The following is a 24,333-nucleotide window of genomic DNA, read 5'->3' on the forward strand; positions in this document are numbered from 1 at the left end:
ATCAGACAGACAGTTAAGAAGGGTATGATGTTTATAATGTTTGTTCAGTCTCGCGACATTTACTATGACAAATCGAAGAGCTATTGCTAAAAATAACAAATCGGGTCTTGTTTGCTGGCAAAACTGCTGTTTAGTTACCAAATGTAGCCCTTCTACTATACTTTTTTAATTAAATTTGAGTCTGCGGTTTCAAAATTATTACTTTACTTTAGATAAATACTAATTACATTGTTTAACAGATGCGTTAAATCGAAATCGTTTAGTGTACAAAAATTAGTTAATATGTTATTTATTTTTATGATAAAATGAAAAAATTAAGTAAAAAATTTAATTTTATGAATAGATTTAATCTTTAACACTTTTTCCCCTAGTTTTTCTAACGGAAATTTACTAATTAATGAATAAAAAAAACATTGTTAATGCATTATCTGTTTCGAGATGAAATGGAAAAAAATAAAAAAAAGTAATTTTTATAATTCCGTATAAAGCATATTTTTTTCCCTCTCTTGTTTTTTATTTTTGCATTGATATTGTGTTTATAATTGACGATGTTGTGAATTATTGTTTTACGTTTAAGATAAGGATAAGGTGATGAAAAGAAAAGTTTGGTTTTTATGTAAGAGGAAAGAAGACGTAAAAATCGAGAATAAAGTTATCGTTCTGATATAAAATCGATCTTAGAAGAGAGATTAAATATCGATGCCAATGATTAAAGTATTATAATGCATTAGGGATTAGGGCATTGGCACCGATCTGTCGAATCGGATCAAAGGCATCACTCAGATTGAAACAAATCAGTTTGTAAGTGCTAGAATTCTGTCTGTTTGAACCAAATGATAAGCGATTCTCGTTCTTCTTCTTAAACTTGCTTTTCCAATTTAGGAGTGGGAGCTTCTTGGATCAGAAAGGCGTTTCTCGGTTTGTGTAACACACGCGTTTGGAGAAGAGATTAGCTTTAGCGAAATTAGCGCCCCATAGTGGGAAATAAGATAATTGGAGACCGGATGTCCAGTGGCGCCACCGCAGGTGATAGGTCAGGTGAATGTGGTCCTTTCATCCCCCATGGGCGCCTAACTATTAGCGTCCTCACACTATCGATCTGCTCTTGCGCCGTCATCTTTCTACCCCTGCCGAAGTGGTACATCCCTGGCGTTTTACCAGCGTTGGGCCGTCCTCCCCGTACAGTGGTTGCCTAGCCAGGGGCGATTGTATTGTTTGTCTGCTGTACACTTGTACTATCGTAGCCGACTGAAGTCCAGTATCGAGCTACCGCAAGGGTACTTCATTAACCGTGGTATAGAGACTATCGGCCATTCAACGATTACACTCCTATCTCAGGTAAGACATGTTCGAATATCTTGCGAGGCCAATTTCCGATTTCCGTTTCCGATCGGTTTAGCTTGGGTGTGAGACAATGAGCAGTCTTTATAAAACTCACAACTAGAGAAGATCGTGGATATCAGTCGACAACTCGCTCCGCTTCGTGCACGGTAACTCTACTACTGGGCGCTTACGTAAACACGATGACGCTTTAAGTCTTGCTTTGGCCTTTATTCTCTCCGCTAAAAATTTGTAACAATAAACATCCATTCTTAACTAGGAAAGACAAGGCTTTCAACTAGTCTCTCATCTGTAAATCCACTCGGAAATTCCGCTTTGTATGTTAGTTCGATAGCTGAAACTCACTTGACTTCTTAAACTTACAAACCGTAAGCTTATCTTATGTAACAGCCGCTACACTCACCGTACACTCTACTAATTCCTGTGTAGCACTAGATGTCGAGAGCATAACCAGAAAACGTTTCCGAAATAATTACATCATAGATTAACGCGGTTACAAGTATGAAACAGTTACAAAATAACCCAGTCGTTAAAATATATCAATAGTTAAAAATTTTAATTAAAATTTTATTGAAAAGTAACGTTGCTTTCTCAATTTTTAAATCCGTCGATTGTCATTTTGTTTGTGAAATATTGTTTTGAATTTCGGCGTGCTCCGTTGGATAGTTTAATGATCCTTTGAATCTTTCTCCATAGATCCATTCTCTTGAGTTTCATTTTCTTTCACACGTTCTTTAGATGTTCCCGAATACTCTGGAAAATGTTTTTTCTCTTCAGTGAAATATCAGTGTCACAGAATCGATGACTTTTCGCTTAGTTTAATTTTCGAAATTCTACAACGAATGGACGTTTTATGTAGAAAGTATATTAATTTCTTGTCAAGTTTTCCTATGCATTTTGAGAAGAACACCTCCTCGTTAACAGCTTAAATTAACCACAACACTCCTCAAAAGGGTTGAAATTTTGATTAATTTCTTTCTATAATTGAATTCTTATCTGCTTACTTTAATATTTTATTACACACCGAATAAATTACTAATAAAGATATAGCGCTTCTCATCCTGGATACTAAACAGTAACAAGTTAAAGTTTTTACTTTTTTAATGAAAATGTGGCAGTCTTATTTTTACACGCTTGCGGTTAAAATCTTTATTTATGGGCATTTAAATGCATATTTTTGAAGTAAAATTTTAAATTATTTTAAACAAAGAATGTAAACATTTTAAATTTAATAACACTTGTATTTAATTCACAAGCCTACGCTACTGTTTAGAACTTAGGAAATATCGTAACATCTATTAAATTAATTTTTTCGTAATTATTGTATACATTAGAAGCATTTAACAATTCATTAATATTGTTTCTTTTAAGAAACTATTCGAATTTTAAACAAATTGAATACTGAAAAAGAATGTCAATTGAAAACTTACGTAAACATCTAACTGTATTTTTGTATGTCACATTTTTTGACACAACAATAAAGGAACAGGGAGGACGTGTATAACAAGAGCATTGTTCGTGTTGGCATAATAACTTTTTAAATCTGCACAAATTTTGGGTGAACCCCGCCAGATGTTTCTGTGTAGGAACATTTTTATAATTGATTTTCGACAATCAATAAATTTAATAAAAGAAGCAGATGGCTATTTTTTTTAAATTCATTTATAAATTTACACTTTTAGGTCGTTTCTTAATTGTTTACGCATACACACACACAAAAAAATGCTTTTAAATTCTTTGTTCATAGATTTTTTAACAGTGATATTATATCGATGCTGTTTGATGTTTATAATTGTATATACTATTTATAAATAATGGCGATAATCATCATAATATTTACTTTATCAATCTTAATTTTATAATAATAATTTATCACTTTCGGTTATTTTTAATATTGTTTGTGTATAAGCCAAGAAGTGACCCAATTTTATATAGTCGAATGTATTTTTGGTGAGTTCATCTTATATATCCTATGAAAGATTTGATACAACATTGTAAATAACTCACCGGATATGTTGTTAAATATTAAATATTTCTAAGAGAATTGACTGCATCACATGTTTGAAGTGTATTCACAACCATTCTTTACATCTCAAATTTGCTAGCTGGAACCATTTTAGAAACCTCCCAACACGAATAGCATCGCCCGTCTCCTCTTAGGCAAAAGTTATGTAACTACAATTTTCTTACGAAAAATACATTGTAAGCTTATATTTGTTATACGGTGGCATTTCTATTCTTCTCTCCGGTGTATATAAATATTTCTATTGCCTGGCTTCAGTATCAAACAAATTCTCATCTTTTTATTTATTCACATTTTTATTTCGTAGACCAAAACTGGCATTGGAGGACAAAAATTGAATTCTGTGAACTCAAAAGGGGGAATATAATCCTATATTTCTTCCGTGTCACTGACATTACTTCCTTCCACATCCTCCTTTTTCATCCCTCCCTGCCCTTTCTTTTAAGCTGGGTGAGCGAAATTCCCGTCTAAAACATTAAGTGACCTTTCTTGACATATTCGTTCTTACAATGTCCAGATGTGTACGATTTATTACGACCATTTTCGAAATTTCTAACTAACAGGTGCACGTCGTTGCACCTGCAGAATTTTGGAAATCTAAAGAAATTTTCGAAATCATAAATAGAACAAATAAATTAGAAGGTTTATTATCGACATATTTATCTAAATTCCTGAATATTTATCTATTTTCTATGCAGGACCAGAGTTGAAACATTGGAATATTGATAGACAAACATGACTAATGCGAAACCCGATACTTTTTGGTTGAATTGACATTCAGAAAGTGCAATTACCAAACTTCTCCTCCCTGCGCTGTTTAAAAACAATCACCGGAAAATCGTTAGATCGATTGGAGGTCCCAGGTGCCAAATTGGTACTAGGAATGAAGAGGAAATTCTAATATGGCTACCAAAAGTTCATTGAGCCGTGGTTAACGGGAAGTACGTCTATCTGACGTAACAGCCACCGCTGTCTAGTAAAATGATGGATTAAAGGCAAGGGAAAATATAGCTTAGACTCTAAGTGCTATAGTTCTTCTCCCCTCACTCTTCTTACAGCAGCGCCATTCACGTATATGCTATAAGTGCTGTAAGGATATTTATAATAATAGTGAAAGCCGATTGTTCAATCATGTCAATCGGTTAAGCGATTAAATTTTTTATTAATATCTTTTTATAGATGATATAAACACGTCCCTCGACTTGAATAATAAAATACTTTTTTACACTTACTACATCAAATGTATTATAACTTACATCTTGTAAAATAATTTTATGAATATTCAGTTGTTAATATATGCAAAATACTACAGCAGTTATTCATACAATAAATGAATATATATGTAGTCTATATACAATAGGCGGAGAACCAAAGCTGAAATGTTTATCGTTCAATATTATGCAAAACATGAGAATTTCTATGACATCTGGAAAATTTCATTTTCAAGGAGTCAATCATCACTTCAAACCATCTACAATTGTGCCATTTTTATGCAGATGACCTAAGATATTGCTACTGTAAGATTACTTGGTGAATCTTGCTAAAGTGAAGTATTTGAATGCTGCTTACCGTCTCTTCAAAATAAGTTAGAACTCCTTCAGAATACGGAAATGCTGCATGAATATAGTGGTGATTGTATTCACTTTTTCCTTTCTTTCCTAAACTCGATCATTTGAATAGAGTTGATCCATGTCTGATGTTCTTGTGTTATCTCATAAAATTATAAGAAAATAACTTTTAAAGCGAAATTTCTTGTTGCCGTCCACTTTAACAAACTTTAAAAATAAATAAATTTATTTAAATATGGTTGCAGATACGTTATTTTCTTTCTTTTATCCGAGAAGTTTTCAGAATTATTAAGCTTTGTCATTTTCCTGCGCAAATATTATTACAGAAAGACTAAAAATAATAAAATTAATTAATTCGTTTAAAGGCCATTAAAATTATTCACAAATAAATTTAAATAGATGACATTTTTAAAATTACTGTTAGAGAATTTTAATTCATTTTTATAAGAATAACTGAAACAATATTTAAATTTGTTTCGTAAATAATTTATATCGGTACGAAGTGTTAGAAATAATAAATGTCTATTGGAAAATATTCAACAGATATTCTGTGCATTTTTTCAGAAATTGCTCTTAAAATTTATTTTTAAAATCTTTAAACTAAAGCTTTTATTTTCAAAATAAAAAATTATTTTAATTATAAACTATTTAAAAAATGGCAGTAATATTATAGATAAAATGATATCATTTAAAGATCTCTTCTGGTCTATAAAACTTTAAAAGGTATTATAAATAACTATATTCTGATTTTCTACGAAATGCTTTAGAATATATTTTCGTGGTTATTGTATGGCTTGCATGAATTTCTATTATAATAGAAGGAAGAGCATACATGCTGATCAGCTTGGATGATGGAATCTAGAGAAATGCAGGAGGACCTCCGGGACTTTATAGGCATAGTGCTTTTAAATGGAGAATGTGTACTCTAATAGAATGTGTCTGTAGTTGGAAACATAGTTAATGGAGAAATATAACAAAGACTAGCTCCAAACTCCTACTTTTCGGATTCATTGATTGCAACTCGAAATAGACTTTATTTTGAGTACAGTTTACGTTACTGTTTTAAATATGAAATAAATCAAAAGTATTTAAACTAATTTGTAATGGTTATTTATTTACGTTCAGTATTAAAATGTTTATCTCGTTAACAAGATAGACTTATTTAATTTTCCCTATCAGATTTATACATTTCATGTTTTAAAACAATTTAATGCAAAGAAACAAAGTGATTTATATTTGCTTATAACTCAATTCCAATCGATTTGGTTTATTTTACTTTACAAACGTTTGTAAAATTCGTACGAAAAGATTGCAAACTTTATGAATTATATATTAAAACAGTTTTTATATTTAGGGCGTTAAATTTTTATAAAATGGTCTAGCAATAAATAATGCAATATGATCTTTCCTTTCATATAAAATTCTCTTATATTGTTCTATTCTTTTATATATTTTCTGAATGTAATTAATAATATTACAATAAGAAATTTCACTATAAAAATGTAATTTAAACTAATCTATAATTTTTATAACATTTAAAGTAAGTCTAAACATTGGCTTACTGTGTATGACTTTAGAGGATATTTATTTGTAAGTTTTAGAGAAGATGGATTTTTGCTTTTAAATTTTGTGAAATATTGTTGATGTAAAAGTTTATAAATAAATTGTTACTCAATATAGTTTTATTCTAAAAGCAGCATTGGGCCAAAAGATATGTTTGTTCTTGATTTATAAATATATTTGCAAGCAATGTTTTAGAAAATGCGATTAAATTTGTATATTAAGATATTTTCTTATATATTTTTATTTCGTTTCAGCAGATTTTATTATATGTTAGAGACGTTTCAATAATTCTTATTATGCATAAAAATATTGAAAAATACAAATTTAATGCAAAATTTGTATAAATTCTTTCTGGATATAAGTAATTTTAGGGCATACGTAAATATTTGTTAGCTGATATAAAATAATAAAAATTACAGATATATTTCATTTTTCTATGATATGTTTCAATAAAAATAGCATTTTATTTAAAGAAAAGAAATCTAACAGAATCTGATATTTTTCTGTTTACATTATTTATTTTACCTGTGTTTATTTTCTATTTTAAATATAATATTCAAATATTTTCATGCAATTTGTTGATTTTGTCGACTTTGCTTGCTTTATTTTTATAATAATGTCGTATAAAAAATAAATCTCATGAAGAACTTTCAAAATATAGTTTTATATTTTAATATCAAAAATTAAAGTTGAAATATTAGAATTTTATTTTTTCTTTTATAACTTATTTTTTCCTATTTTAAAGTTATTTTATATTAAGAAATTTATTTGAAAATTCTGCTACTTTCTACTATATTAACAGCTTCAAAAGATCAATACACTAACCAATACGTTTCTAACTGTAAGAGTGAAAGTTTTAGACGATATGATTTGGATGTAGTTGAGCTAAATTGTCATTTTCTGACAACATTTCATGAGGCAATACAATGATGCATTTTAGAGTGCATACTGTGAAACGCGCCAAAGAAGCAGACAAAGGACTTCTCGTTGTCTCAACTCCCTCCTGCCTCTCACTAGATTCCATTTTCCAAAACGTCTGAATAATACATCATCGAATTTTCCAGTAAAATGCATTGCAGCAGCTCCTGTACCCTTTGTACCACCAAAGATCCTTGTATCTCTCAGGCAGGTGTAGCAAGAGCCATATTATATTGGTGGCCGATAACTGTTCGTGTAGCTATTGTTAGAACGAAGAATAGAAGTATGCTGTATATCGATGCTGTGCTTGTCGTTCTTTGCCGCTTGGAGTGTGAATGCTTATAAGCTATCAAATAATTGAAAGAATTCTATCTTACAGCAAACAGAAAGCATTCACATTTATTTCTAGTAATTTGTCTGCTTCTCATGAATTATTTTTTACAATGCAGTAGAAATGTTAAAGAGTTTCTAGTATTCAATACCACTAGCTTAATATAAACTGATTCTGAAAGCTTTACTCACTCAATTAAAACATTTTGTCCGGTTGCCATTCAGTACGTTTTTATAGAATGATTAGGATATCAAACAGCGTAGGAACTGATTATTGAAGATAAAAGAGAAAAAAATCAAAGCACTCAGCGCATCACTAGGGACTGACAGCGACTGGATAGTGTACAATAGCGAATGAATCCCTTAGAGACTATTCGGCTGATTCGTCAGCAAAGTTGTGATCATTCATCTTGGTTTTGACTCGGTTCCTGTCTTCAAGAGTAAAAGTGAAGGGGAAAAATAACTCGATATATTCTTCTTCTTTTTTTTTTTACTCTATTGTTTGGCGAAGTGCTAGATCAAGAAGTCAGACCGTCTATCCTGTTTGCACAGGATGGCGAAAGATATAGTTTAGTAAGTCAAATACCGCAAAAGTCAATGGAGTTTTTTACTGATTCTAGAAATAAAGGTCTACACCCATGCTGTGGACTAGTGGGTGATCTTTTGCTTTCATTTTCTTTATTGTAAGGGAAACACTTTCTTTAAACAACTTTACAATAATGTCAACACTTGCTTTTCAACAATTGATAGCTCCTACGACAAAGGTTTCTTTTATATTTAACAATACTGGACATTCTTATATTTGTAAAGATGAAGCTCTTTTCGTATATGATAGCAATAATCTTCTCTACAGGTCTACTTATAGCCATCCAATTGGTGTTATGACAATCATTTTAAACTTGCTCTTTATGATAATATCTTGTAAAATAGAATAAAGAGCATATAGTCTGAGTTAAATATAGTCTGAGTTAAAATATCAGCAGAGCATGCGAATGAATAATAAAGAGGTGCTTGAGATCCTATTGTGTTGGAATATAATTCAGAAACAAAATAAACCAATTTCTAATTTTTAGAAAATTAAACGGGTTATAAATTTTAAATTATAAATATTTATATAAATAATAGTTTTAGTTTATATAAATTAAACTCGAGAAAAAATAATAATTTTGCATTATCTTATCATTAAAGTAGATAATTCAAAAAAAAAGAAAGAAAAATGATCGATGGCGTAGAAAAATGAATTTAAACTGAATATAATCAATTGTAAAAGACTTTTTGTTTATATAAAATAATATCTTTATGTGTTGTTGTGTTAAGCAGAATTGAAAATATTTGTTGAACTTTTATATGTGAGTGTTCATTATATTAATTGAATCAATAAAAAATATCGATTTTTTATTTTTTACATTATATTCTACGTATTAATATATAAGATACAAAATAGTCCATAAAGCTAATTAATTTGCAATGCTTTCGAGCCATTTATAATTAAATAAATTTCTCAAGTTATGAAATTTCGAAGAGGATGCGGAGTTTGATGAATATTCCAACAGTTTCCTAATATAAATTAAATTTTCCATTTTAAATAGGCCTATATTAAATTTCAAAAAATGCACAGGAAAATGGTGGAGAATTTCTAATTAATACGATATTAAATATTCATGATTAATATATATAATTAACTTAATAAAAGACCGCGAGTTTTAATATTTTTCAATGTCGAATCTTTTAATTTTGCTAGTGAATTAAGTTAATTTCCAATGTTCCATTTCAATTTCGATGTTTTTCTTCTTCTTCTTCTCTTTTAATCGTTCGTAAGACTGCTTTAACTTTTAATTGTTGAACATAATATCTATCAGTCTTTTCTTAACGATGTGGAGCGAGTCTGTTTGACAAGTTCAGTAGAGCGAGAAACAATACACTGAAGAATAGAAGTGGGGCCAAGTTGGTGTAATTTTAATCACTGCAGTCGAGCTAGATGGCTGACTGGGCCAATCTATAGCCTGATTCATTAATAAAGCACCAACTCCTCCCACTTGTCTAGCTTTCATACTTTGAAAAAGCTGTAACGTTTGCTAGTCATGCTATAAATGGATGTGCATTGTGACAAGGTGACAATTAGGTCAACTAAGGTTGATATCGGGAGCATGTCATCCGAACCATCACTGACAACGGCATCATATTCAGCATTATTGCTACTGAATTCATTATAGTTTCACCATATCATCCTTGATTTTTTTTAACACTTTCCTCTTCTAATAAATAGACCTGGATATATTAATTCGACGTTACTGAAGAGTACAGTAGCACTGTTTTTTTTTTATACATAACTACATTGATATCAGAAAGAAACGTTATCGATTCTTAAGATTAATTAGTTTCCAACTGAGTTTAGAATTATTAAATATTGATTATATTCAAAAAAGATTGTTTAAAAATAAATTACTTTACTAAATAGATTTAAAATATAAATCGATATCATTACTATTCTTTGTTAAAGAAAATAAATTCGTTATAAACGAACAATATTCATATTACTGATAAATAATTGGATCAAAATAATCGATCACTTATTCGGAAAGCTTAATTAATTTTTTCGAATTTAAAAATAATCGAATAAAAATTGAATTGAACTAAATTAACATTATAACAGAACTTATTAAGTCTTTTTTAATAATAAATTTAATAATTTAGAAAAAAATAAATTTAATGAAAATAAGCTTATTTTTGTATATTTTATTTAATAAAATTGTTCAATAATAATATTATGACGATCTAATTTAATAATTTGACAATTTTTTAATATCATTTTTTTTTTAAATTGCTTGTTAAGTATTTTTTATGAAGAAGACCGAAATTTGTTCCTACTTGATTGTTGTAATTCATTCAACATGCGTTGGTTTTCGTTGTTTTTTCCCCCTCCTATTATTGAACGTAATGTTATAACATGTGTATTTCGTGACTACTTTCAAATTATCATAAAAAAACTAATAAGAGAAAATTCTGTTTGGAAACGTCAAAGCTTCTTAGAATATCGATAACTAACGAAATAAAAATTTTTCATGTTTTACACGTTTTCCCCACTTAAAAAAATGAATAATTTAATAATAAAATAATAGTAGAAATTTATTTAATCTATTCGAAATTAATTAAAAGATAAGAAAATAATTTTTAAACAGATTAGAAACTGTAAGTGATTTTTGGAATCATTTATAATACTTTGTTCTTATTCAACACCCGTTTCAAAGTATTAACGCAATTACATTACTGAATTGTTCGATAAACTGTTTAAGGTATCTGAGAAACCATCACTGTTAGACTATAGATTTCCAGTTGACATTTACTGTATTAGTTTCACAGACATCTTGTTAGCTGTGCACGATTTATGAATGTCTCAAATAAATGGCAGAATTTTTGGTCAGTATCCAAAATTGTTGCAATTCTAGCTAAATATATTATTTCTCTGACACCATCATATATTTTTCCAATTGGTAAATTACCCTTTTATATAACATTATCTTAACATTATTATTTTGAATAAGCATATAACAAATTTGAAGTTTTAATTGTGTAACTTTATGTGTGTATATATATATATGTATAGAAGGCTTGCATGTACTCGTATAACAGTAAACTGATGCATTTATAAATATATAAATTAACGTGTTAAATTTATTCTCGCAAAAGATTAATGATAATGAAACACATTTAAAATTATATCTCGACAAGGTTTAATCCCAATAGAATATCGTGAATATAGATTTGAACATTATCAGACATAATAAATAGACGTTGAAACTTAAATAAAGAGTTATACTTTGAATATTAATTGTTCTCCATAAATAAACAATAGCCGTAAATAAAAGATTAAAGATATTTAATTATTAAAGTGGGAATTTTATGTTTTAATTATCAAAATTTAGAAGAAAAAAAAACCATTCAATGATAAAAATCAATAGATGATTGAATTGTTTCAGTCAACTCAATGTTCATTATCTCCAGTAAACCTCATCGTAACGATACTAAAAGAGTTTTTTGTCGTTTTTATTTCATTATTTCAAGTGAATCTTTTTTATTTTGTTTCTTTTTCTTTCGTTAAATTTATAGATATATCTATAAAGTTGCTGTGTTCGACTTTTGCATTGTTGTTATTCCAAGTGGAACGGACTCTGCTACCAATTCTGATTTTTTTTTTTTTTTTTTTACTTTTTTCCGAGTTACGGTTAACTGAATTACATTTGTTTCTAGCTTTTCAAAGTAGAATAAAATCACATACGTACTTTACATCGATGATATAAAGAAAAAAAGTAGATTTTTGCATTTACATCTTTTTGACTTTTGAATTGTGTTTTTTGTTTTTTCAATGAAATTGTAAAGTCGAAATCAAAGTCCTGTTTGATTTTAAGAATGCTAACCTATTTAAATACCACTACAAGTAATAGTCTGATTTATATTTATCATTACGTATAACTATACTAGTGAATATATTTATATTTAAATTACACAATAATAAAAAATATATATATTTCATTTTTCTGTAATAATTAGTGTATAAATATTATTTTCGTCATTTTTAATAAGAAAAATGTTTTATAGGCAATAACTCTACATCGATTAAAATTAAAAGAAGTCGTTTCTTTTAAAAGAATATTTTTATGATTCTTTAATTATTTACATTTTATTATAAAATAAATGTGTTATTTAAATAAATTAATAAAATGTTTTATACAAATCTAAGTACTTGTATAGAATATTTATAAAAATATAAGTATTAATAAATTATTAAAGATATTAATATTTAAAAAAGAAATGTCTATTTCTACATTAAATATTTCTTAATAGCTTATAAATAAAACATTTAATTTTTATAAAGGAATTAAATAAACAGAATCGTATTTTATAAAAATGTATTTATTGCGTTTAAAATAAGTTAATACTTTTTTATTTATACTAATAATTCTTTAAAATAAATATGTATAGGCCTAACTGAATTTAACTATGTATATTCTGTGGAGTATATCAACTTTGAAAAGTTGAAAATATTTTCTATCCACCGAGACTAAAATCTGTTATGTGGAGTAAATAAGATCAAATCCGTACCCAATTATTTCATCTAACAGAATAGAGCCAAAGTATATATTCTCCAAGTTACTCTTTATATATCACCAACAAAATTTGTTTTCTCAATACTTGCATAAATCCATAGGAAATTTGATTATAAATCTCTCTGCCTTGTGTATTCCCACTCTCTCCCCTTTTTTTCTTTTTATCGAGTTCGATGCAACAGATTTTGAAACCTTCGGGCAGTTTAAAAATCTGTTCCTTCAACAACGGAAAATAATATTATTTATCTCTAATTTAATTTATAATCATATTTCCAAGGCAAACAATAGAATCGACTACGATTCAAATGTTAAATTTTAAAGAAATCGAATCCAGTTGGGATTCGATTTCTTTAAAATAGTAGTTTATAACATAAAAATTCCTTTTAGATTGTTATCCAAATGATTTCTGAAAGTCGTTTTGTATGTAATTCGATAAATTTTAGTTTATCTTACTTCGTTACTTCGATAAATACACAGTGTATGTCTTTTAATACTTATTCGTTATGCGATATACGAAAGAATTTCTTAAATTTTCAAGTCATTTAAATATCATATTCTTATATAATGCCATTTTAAATATTATATAGTGAAAAATAAATAAAATAAAACTAAATTTACCATTATTTCTAAAATATTTTCTAAAGTTTGTACTAATGGACCCACTTTCTCTGAATTGTATCGTTGTTTTTATGAAGTAAATTGCGATCAGTTTTTTCGATATTGTTTAGAGAATCGTTTGCTAACTAAACTAAAAAATTTTATTTTAAAGTGTTTCAATCAATAATAGATAAAATCTTATTTTTTTTTCAAACCTTTTGAAAAACGCATCGACAATGGCCGAAAGGTACTCCTAAAGGAAATCAAAACTCGAAGAAACCAAAGCCCCAAAACGATTTAAGTAACTTGAACCAGCCAAATTCCTTTCTGTTTATTCGGTTTTTCAGAAAATATTATATTGTGAGAAAATCTAGAAGAATTGTCCTGAAATATAAAAATTTTCTTTAAGATATTACCCTTACTAAAAATGGATTTTGTGATATATATATTTTGTGCATTGAACTGGGTCATTCATTTGACATTTACTTGCTCAAATTATTGAAAGTTGTCAATAGAAACGATCAGATCGATTTGATATTTCATATAAATCTATACAGTCTTCTCGTATAAACTACAATTCTCACATTTTTAAGGTTAACAGATGTGATCTGTCTTCACATTTTATTTTTCTTTATGGAGTAATAACTTAAATGAGCAAATCTTTTGGGATCAATTAATTATTATAATTATATTTTATATTATTCAGTAAACAAATTTAACAAAAATAAATGCTAACTTTTCTAACTTAGCATTTATTTTTATTAAATTTGTTTGCTGAAGATTTTTCCACGGTGATAAATTTACGAATTAAGGTAACTATTTTGTATTTAAAATATAAATGGAACTTATTTTTTTTATATAAAATTATTATATATAAGATCACAAATTTAAAAAAAAAAGTTAAGATATGAGTTAAATACAAGTAATAAATTTAGATTTAATTCTACGTTTACAGTAAAAATGTTAATCTTTTCAAAGATGATTATTCTATAAATTTTACATTAGATATGGAAAATTTTCAGAATTAAAAATAAAAATTTTATCTACTTTTACAATGAAAAATTTATTTAATCAAAAAATGATTTTGTGAAGATCTGCTTTTCGTTCTTTTCTTTTTTTCTTTTTAATTTTCAAGCATGAAACTTTCGAATTATTTATTGCTTTCTTCATAATACCATTGCAGTCGTCGAGAAGATTTATTACATGTTAACCCTCGATACCGATTATTTTTCAGTATTTCTAACTTTTTTTTTTATAACTAAATGAGATTATATTTTTATATTAATCCTAAAAACTGATTTTTAAAAATTTGGATTACATTACTCATTGTGATACTATCTTTTATAAAATATAAAAGCTGTACATTCGATATGATTTATATTTTTAAGCGTAAATCTTTAAAAGTTTGTAGACTGGACAGGAAACGTCACAATTTTTGCCACCGGTCATCGTTGCGAAAATGGCAAAAATTTTTGCCACCGGACATCAATGTGATATATATAGGTATATATAGGTTATCAAAAAGCATTCTTAATATAATATATATATATCTATATATGGAAGTATTCAGAGTTTTGAAGCATTCAGCGTTTGAATTGACTAATGTCGAAGTTAACGCTTATATACCGATAACTGTCTGAATCTATTAATGTGTGTCTGTCTGTCTGAAAGTAATACAGTTTAAACGTTTAAAAAAAAATGATTTTTACTATCGAGACATTAGCATTTATCGATTTTCAGAACGATCCAAATCCGGAAATAGACTTATTACAATTTAAACGTAAAAAGTTTATAACATGAAAATGTTTATACATAAGTTATTTCTTCTACGATTAACTTTTGTTTTATTACATTTGATTATAATTTCTATTTATAATATATATAATTATAATAATTTATTTTTGAAATATTTTGGCATAAGAATTCTTTTCTGTCTTTAAATTAATAAAATATTAAAACTCAGAGTATTTTTCTTATCTTTTATATAGACCTATTATTGTTTATTGTTTAATTAATTCGTTTCCACACTAAAACGACAATCATCCAAAAGTTGATTTATTGATTTTATGGAAAAATGGTGTAGTAGTGCATTAGATTTCTTTCCTGTTATCGAGTCAATGCATTATAATTCTTTGCTTATAATACTACATTCTTTTTAAGATTAAACAAATTATTGTTAGAAATATTTGTATTTTAAATGATTAAAATGTTCAAAGATATTTAATTTTTGAAAGTAAATATACGGATTTATCGAATTTCTAAAATTAGAAGCGTAAATTTTTTTTTCTTTCTTATATATGTATCATTTTTCTGTTCTTATTTTATTTTTTACAAGAAGCACTCAGCTACTCCAGCTACTGTTTCCCTTCCCATTTATCTTTGATGATTTCCAAGCTCTGAGATTATTTTCAAGATCATTTGTCTGACAATGGGTTTTGAAGTACTCTTTTCCTTTGTTAATTATGTCTTTTTCTTAGTTAATAATTTGATAGGTTTAAAAATCAATATTTTTCTAGACTATTTTTCGCATGAATATGCTCTCCAAATGATATAATGCAACTTTAAGCATTAAATATATTTCACATTATCTTTTGTAATTAACGATTTATTCATTTTAAAGTAGTCTTAATTGGTTTAATATTTAATCAAATATTTATGTGAGAGCGAGTTAAATAATTCGATTTACCAGTTAGTAATATGGAAGCGGCTGCATTAGAAATTATTGTAATATCGCGTTATGGCCATCCAGTTTCTACATATTAATCAATTTTAATCCATGTAAAAATAATTTCTAAACAGAATATTCCAGCAAATAATTTAGTTAAAAATTATATTTAGAAGTGAAATTTAGTAAAGATATAAATATAAATATTTCTTAGAAAGATGACTATATTTTTCTTATCGATATCTGTATCCATATTTTTTTTTTTTTTTTTTTTTTTTACCTCGATGCCCGCCATTTTGGAAATCATGTAAAAGAAGCAGCTGGCGTGTTGAAGATTAACTAGAAGCAGCTTAAGCTGCCGTTCGCTGTTTGACAGGAATGATTGATTGATACTTTTATTATTTATTCCACATAGTGAGATTCTATCCTATTCGATAGAATGCCATTCATACTGTGAAATTCGTGCATCGCTGTTCTATTTTGTATATCAAATCGTTTCATTTACACTCGAGCGCCTAGAGATCTTAATGATGGTATTTATTAAATTGTTATTTTAAATCTACAGAAGGCACGGTACAAGAGATTTATGATGAACAATGTATCTGAAAAGATCCTTAGGCCGTAGAAACTTAGCGATGTGATTAAAAATGCCATAAAATATGGCCCCTTTCTTGATAGAAGAAGCTTTGGGCATTGGGAGATAAATATGCAAAGAGAGACATTTATCTCTCGACAAAGCATCTACTTCAAAAATGCTTATAGTACAATATATAAAAGATTAAATAATTAAATTAATTTAATGTAGTCTATAACAAATTAAAAAAACATCTTAGTAAGCGAACTACTTTAGTCAATGGTATGAAGAGGAAAAACATATTATTAAAAAGTTTATTGACTCTGTAATCCTATTTAAGTAACATCTTAGCTAAACACAGATCTGAACAGAAACTAATTGGATTTCGGTAGAAATGTTTTTGAACATTGCACATAACCAGCGATTTATTAAGATTAAGTAATCTTGGTTTTAAAAAAATAAATAAATAAATAAACAGACTTAAGATTAAGGAATCCATTATTGTAAATTACTTTTTAAAAAAAGGAATATAAAAATTCTTTTAATTAAAATAAACTTCATTGGATAACAAATCTGACATATAATTATACTTTATTAATATATTTTGCAAAATTAATTTGCTTGCAGTTAGGATAAATCGAATTGACGTTAAGAAATATATCTTGGGTTTTATATTTTTTTTAAATTATCGCTTATCAATTCGACTTTTTTTAAAAAATTTTTTGCTCAATTTTTTATAATAAAAAAGTTAGGGTATAATTAAAGAATTTTGTTATCTCATTTTATAAATTGCGTCATATTTTACCCGTATTATTATTTATTAATTTGCGTACAAAGCTAACAATAAATGTTTTTTATGCAAAATATCAAAGAACGATAATTTTCGATAAAATATAACAAAAGCTAGAATTTTTGTTAATCTTTTTCTTCGTTTTCATTAGGAAGATTCACAAAAGTGATAATCTCTTCTAGAATATTAAATGTTTTTAGTCATTAACTTTTTTTTCCTTTACATTCGAATTAGTTAGTCGATTTTGTTTTCAGAAAAATCCCTCTCCTGTTTTTTTTTTTATATTTATTTTTATTAATTCCGTTCGATATAGTTTACTTTTACAATGTTTGAATATTCATTAATTTTCGAAAATTTATACACAAAACCTAAATTCTAATTTGTAAAAATTACAAATTTATTAAAATTTATATAACTATGAAGATGCTAACGAGAATGTTTCTTCTTTTTACTCTTTCGCTTTTATAAATAACTCTGTATTCATTAAGGCATTTATTTCAAGTATTTGACAAATATGGGCAATTTCGAATCTCAATTTACGGATTTTAATTTTCCAAAAATATTATTTAGTCTTATCAATGTATAAAGTTTTTTTTTAATTTAAAAGATTTTTGAATTAAGAATCTTTATATTTATTTTTAAAAAAGTATGGATGACTTAATTTATAAATTAACATTAGAAAAAGTTCAATTAAACCAGAAAATCTAATATGATTCCGAATGATTTACTTTTTTCTTTATTAAAAAAAAGGAGGAAAAAAATTTTTTTACTTTTATATTTATTAAAGAAATATCCTTATTGTTTTTTTTTTCTTAATTTTCAAAAGCATTTATATTCATTGTTTATTTATTTTAGAGTGATTTAAAAATTTTCAATTTTCTTAAGTAGTCGAAGATGCAAACAATAAATTAATTCTACTTTTTTTGTGTATTCTATATTTTTTGATATATTACGATTCTATAAATTGATAAAAACTAAAGTTAAGTGAAATATGTGAAATATTATGCTTTTATATTATAATATATCTACAGCTATGAAGATACTTATACTTAAGAATAAAATATTGTATATTTTTAAGATTTTGTTCAATTTTTGAAGAAATTTTCTTAATTTATATATAGGTTATGTATATAGTACAGCACATCTATAACGTGTGTATGTACTCATATATAATTATATGCACAAGTTTTTATTTATATTCATTTAAGTGCTATATTTTAGTTATATTTAAATATATTTAAGTGTAAATATATTTTGTATTTATAAAATATATTAACCAATTTATAATTTTATGATATTATATACTGTATAAAGAATATTAAAGATTATTATCAAATTTATAAGTAATTTTTGTTCAGTGTGTATAAAATTTATTCTTAAATAAATAAGAATATTTTCATTAATAATCATTATTAAAATGAATAACCTTTAGTTCTTATTATCCACATAATATTACTATAATAACAGTGTATATAGTCAACAGCAGAAAATTAATATTGTATAGGCCTATGCTTCTCAAAATTAGCTCTTTACAGTTTAATATCCCTATGTTTTCTGTCAATAAATTTCAATATAGTTCAATATTTGAACAGAGTAGCCTACCGAATCCCTATTGATTGAAATTTACTTACATATCTAGGCATATCTGGTAAACAGTTAACTTGATGAAGCGTAGATTGACAAGCATATCATCATAATTTGATGACTCAGTACTGTCTGTAAATAAAGATTTATCAGCTGTGTCAGGAGAAATGACAGTTATATGGTATCCTTTAACCATGTTCGTGGATTTTTGGATTTATGATAGTCTTGAAAATTGTCACAAAACGTTTGTGATTATATTTATCTTTTATCAGAATAGAAAAAAACAAACCTCAAATGCGATTCATTTTTAGGTTAAAATTAAGATGGACTAGGTAATTTAAAAGAAAAATTTGGCAATTGCCCTTGAATGTTTTCTTCTACTGATGCCATAAAGATTTGGCAAAATTCCCACTAGGAAAAAATATTTTTAGCTTATGTAAATTTATCACATATTTTAACAATAGGATTTCAACAAACTTTATAATTTTCAGATTAAATCTGAGAACTTTGTGAATTTAAATTCGGCAAGAGTTTATATATATTTATATATGGGTTTATACATATCTACAAAGTCACTTTCGTAGAAATTTTTAGCACTCAAATTTATCATAAATCTCATTTCTCTTCTAAATAACGTGTAGAGAAGCAATTCTGCAGTTTCACAAAAGTCAGTGGTCCTTAACCCATCTAACTTGAGGAGATTTCCAGATGTGCATCCTGCGTGTTTATCATATGCTACTTTGATTCTCGGAAATTCTCTTAAGTAACTAATTATTTTGATCTAGAAAATAAATTATTTTATATTTAGCGTATCTCATAATGAAAGTCATGTTTTATTTTCTGGGCAGATGTTTTTGTTTATATATTTGTATACTTTTTTTTTCGAAATTTTTCTTGAATGTTGATTATGTGGGTTTTTACAATTGCAATTGAATAATAATAATAATAATAATTTTTGTAATAAAAATACGAATTTATATGGATATAATTTATTAAAAGATTACATTTAAATTATTTTATGTAAAAGTTTTAATTATTATTAATAGATTATTATGATCCTTACATTATTGTGTTTTAAAATAGATTAAAAAATAATAATATAAAAGCTTAATTTATAGAAATATTTAAAAAGTAATTTACTAATTATTTAAAATTTACTTGAAATAATGTAAGTTTTAATATTATAAAACGCAACATCATTAAACACGAATATCCAGTTAGCGCATTTTGAAAAATACATCCTTGAACTTGATATTAGGATTTTATATGGAAGCTCTTTCTCTCCATCTTCTCAATTATGTAGGTCTACTGGAAGTCTCATAACTCACTGAGGCCTCATTTCTTCATCCATTAATAATCAAACAGATAGGGTTTTTTCCCTGTTTATGATCCAACATTAAAATTGCATAGTAAGTATTCCTAAATGTATCTTAGTAAAATATCTTGCTTGCCAATTGCTTCGTACCGTTACAAATTAAATATTACTTTAAGATATTCATCTTTCTCCTCTTAACAATTCGCTTGCATTTTAAAGTAGTTTTGCTGAGTAAAAAGGTTAAATGCTTCATAAATTCATTTATAAAAAATCGTTTTTTTTTTGTATTCTACATAATTAAAATAAACTGATTTTAATTAAATGTTTTTGTTTTATGTATATATATATTTAGTATTTTAATGATGAAAATGTTGAGTCGTTGTGAAGAAATACAAAAGGTTACTCAATGGCTAATAATCGAACTAAGTTCCCAAGCACTTTAGATTCACTACAATGATTGGCAATAAAATTTACTTTCAGGTAGATAATAACCCAGCTAATGAATGCCAATAACTATAAAATATCTAAATTTATTGCATTTTTATGTTTGTTGGCTGAAAGTAAAATACTAAATATTTAGTGGCGGGATGAACTTTCCAGTCAAATTTATATGAGCTGTTTTATAAGCCGAAATTTAATAAGTATACACGCTACACACTTTAACAATATTAAGAATCTGAGTAAGAAACTACTCTAAAATATTTTAAGCTTAAAAGTGGGATATCTAGATATTTATTATAGTTTTCTTTTACTGAATTTTATTCTTTCATTAAGTTGAATTATTATATATAATAAAGAAGTGGAATGTAACTTGTTTAACCATATTACTTTCTATAATATTTAATGTTAGTTTTATGAATCTACATAGACGAAGCACTCCTCTTTCAAAATACAAATAATCCAACAGCAATTATATTACATTCGAACTGTATGGTAAACCACCATCTTTGCATTCTAAATACTTTAATACTTTATATACTAAATACTAAATACTTTAATAAGTAAAGTATTTAGAATGCAAAGATCATGACATAACTACACAGAAAGAAGTATATGAATTTAATGGAATTAAAAAGCTACAACAGCCTCTAATGATTAATCTTTATATACTTAGTTAGATAAAAACGAATAATTGATTCTATATGATATTGATAAGTACACGATAAATGCAATATGTATTATCTTAATTTACTAAGTTTAATTTTTGTTCTATTATTTAGTGATAACGATTATTTTTTCTTCAAATATTATCAAATCTTTTTTCTGATGAACATTTACATGCTATTCTAATTGAGAGTATGTCAATGTACTGTACAGTAGCGTAACATTAGGTGATCCAAACTAGAATATACAGTAAAAATCTGCATTTATTCTTGCATTCCTGTGGATGTAGCCACTATCACTTTGATGAAGAGTAAAACTCTTACTTGTTGCATATTTTCCTATACTTACTTGAATTTTTAAAATTTATTTATTCACAAAGGTAAGGGGTCAAGAGCTCCCCGGATCTCTTCCCGGTTACGCTATTGACAATGTAGATCATAATTAGTAACGCTTTAATCTGAAAATTCGTTATCATTATTAGACGTCATTGCTCTCTTAACATCATCATCATAAACTAATTTAGATTTATTACTACTATATTTATAATAACAAAGCTTTTTATACATATATATATATATATATTGCAGTTTAAGTTTCTTAAATCCATGCATTAAAAGTTTGAATAAATAATTAAACAGGGACATTATGCTGCAATCTTATACGAGGACAAACTGTTAATTGAAAATATCTCTAGAGAAAGTAAAGACTCTCGTTTCATTCTAGTTTAATGTAGGAGATCTCAGAGTAAATAAAGTGTAAAGAGTTTTTAGAAAATAAAGAATAACAATACTTTATATCACAAGAAATAAAATAATAATATAACAGAATCAAAAACAAACAATAAAAGAATTCAAGACACGAAACAAAGTATTGAGTGGTAATACTCAAGTATTTATGTTAAATGAATTTTGATTGTAAAATAAATTATTTACAGTAATTTTCTAATAGGCAGAGATGAAAAATTAAACATAACTACATAAAAGAACATAAATAGTTCTTTTCACTATTTTTGAGATATCAGTTGAGATTTATTTGAAAGAAAATTGATTAGAAAGATATCGATTGAGTATTGGAGTAGAAATTACCAAACACAGATATATCGGTCAATTTGCTAATTTCTACTTCATCGATCAATCGTCGTTAAAAGAACCATTTTTTCCTAATAATATTTTTATATATATTAAGAAGTGTTATAATTAACGTGTTATAAAAGAAAATTATAGAAGATTAAATTGTAGAAATTATAATAAAAATTACTGAAAATTAAGGAAACTGTAATTAATATTTTATACAGGTAAGAGATTACATATTAATCTGAACTTCATTTTATAAAATTGGATATTTTTTTTGGCTATCCTTTGACCTTTAATGTGAGGCTAATGTTTAATAACTAGCGTTATAATTTAATATTACTAATAAAATATTAATTAAAAAATATATAGAGAGACTTTTGTATGAAAATGCGTTTAGATGTTTACAATTTAAATTAACCATAATTAAATTTTATTTGACTTTATCTAAATATAATTGTCCTAAAATTTTAATTGTATGTGCTCGTATTTTTCTTATATATTTATGAATTATGTTAAATTTGTAAATAAATAAATGAATAAATCCTTAAGAAGCTAGCGTATACTTATTATAAGTTTCTTTTTAATATTTATAATTAGCAAATTTTAGAGAAATGTTTAGTAAAACTTTTGATACTTTATAAAATTAATTAGCAACTTAGCGAGTAACGAGATATTTCTTTAAAAGTTGGAATATACTCCCTTAATCTAGCGAGTTATCACGTAAAGTAGAATATATGTATAACATGGAAAACAATATTTCTCAAAATAAAAAATTTAAGTTGCATAAAATAGTGTTGTAATAATTATAAAACTATTTTTTGAGATTATTCATTTAATTCTTGATTATATAAAGAATATATACAGTATATTTTTTTTTTAGTTTTTAAATAATTCTTTTTATTTCAGTCTTCTCACATAAGAATATATTTAGTACTTAATGTTTTAATTAATTTAAGTGAAATATTAAGCATTTTTCGATTTATAAAATGGTGAATTAGACTGAAGATTATCCAGTGAATTGTTAAGGTAGAGAGATTATTCTTAATCAAATTATTTTAAAGATGTAAATCTTTAAAGTAAAAATAATAAGTATACAATACTGCATAGATATAGACTGTTAACATAGTTATATCAGGCTGTAGTGCTTTCTAGCGTTGGTAACAATAATTTTTAAACAATTATGTTTATAGGAGGTGCTACCTAGTAATAAAATTGAAGGTACAAAAAAAAGTAGATATTTATTTTAGAAAAATGTCTTTTTTACATGATTCTATTCTAATCATTTCCTAGTTTAAAGTAGATGATTGTAGTGTAGATCTTGTTTAAAATTAATAAATGTCTGTATTTTCATGATTTGATGGTGTATTATTATTAAAGACGTTCTTTGTCTATTGGTTGTTAATTCGTTCTCTATTTGTAAATTTATTCAACATAATAAAAGTTATAAAATTTTTATAGAAATTTAAAGATTGTTTCAAAAATGCTTTTATTTCTGAAGAGTATGAAACCAAACAAACTTGTGGGCAATTTCTTTTAGTTCGAGTGGAATGTTTGATCTTTCCAATAACTTACTTTTCTTTGTTTTACCTTAAACGTAACAAAACTATCCTTTCGCTTGAACTGTTCTTCGAAACCAAACAAGAGTAATGTCGCTAGAGAATACGCCTTGGCGCTGTAAATAAAACATAAGATTCCAAACGAGAAGGTGAAACATGTTGAGTTATGTAAATACACTCTTAACTCGGTTATAGTGTTTTCTATCAACTGTTTCTTGTTCCCATAA

The 24,333-nt window shown here is 26.4% G+C and overlaps 1 protein-coding gene across 1 annotated transcript in view; it reads left to right on the forward strand.

The window, feature by feature from the left end:
- Positions 1-1,158: 1,158 nt before the first annotated feature.
- LOC136975904 (plexin-B-like) overlaps positions 1,159-24,333 on the forward strand; it is a 302,414-nt gene continuing 279,239 nt past the window's right edge. The window contains exon 1 of the mRNA XM_067271069.1: positions 1,159-1,338. The gene's annotated coding sequence lies outside the window, so the exon portion shown is untranslated. The remainder of the gene's footprint in view (positions 1,339-24,333) is intronic.

This window comes from Centruroides vittatus, unplaced genomic scaffold (assembly GCF_030686945.1).
Source record: "Centruroides vittatus isolate TY-2023 unplaced genomic scaffold, ASM3068694v2 contig_391, whole genome shotgun sequence".
Taxonomy (NCBI): domain Eukaryota; kingdom Metazoa; phylum Arthropoda; class Arachnida; order Scorpiones; family Buthidae; genus Centruroides; species Centruroides vittatus.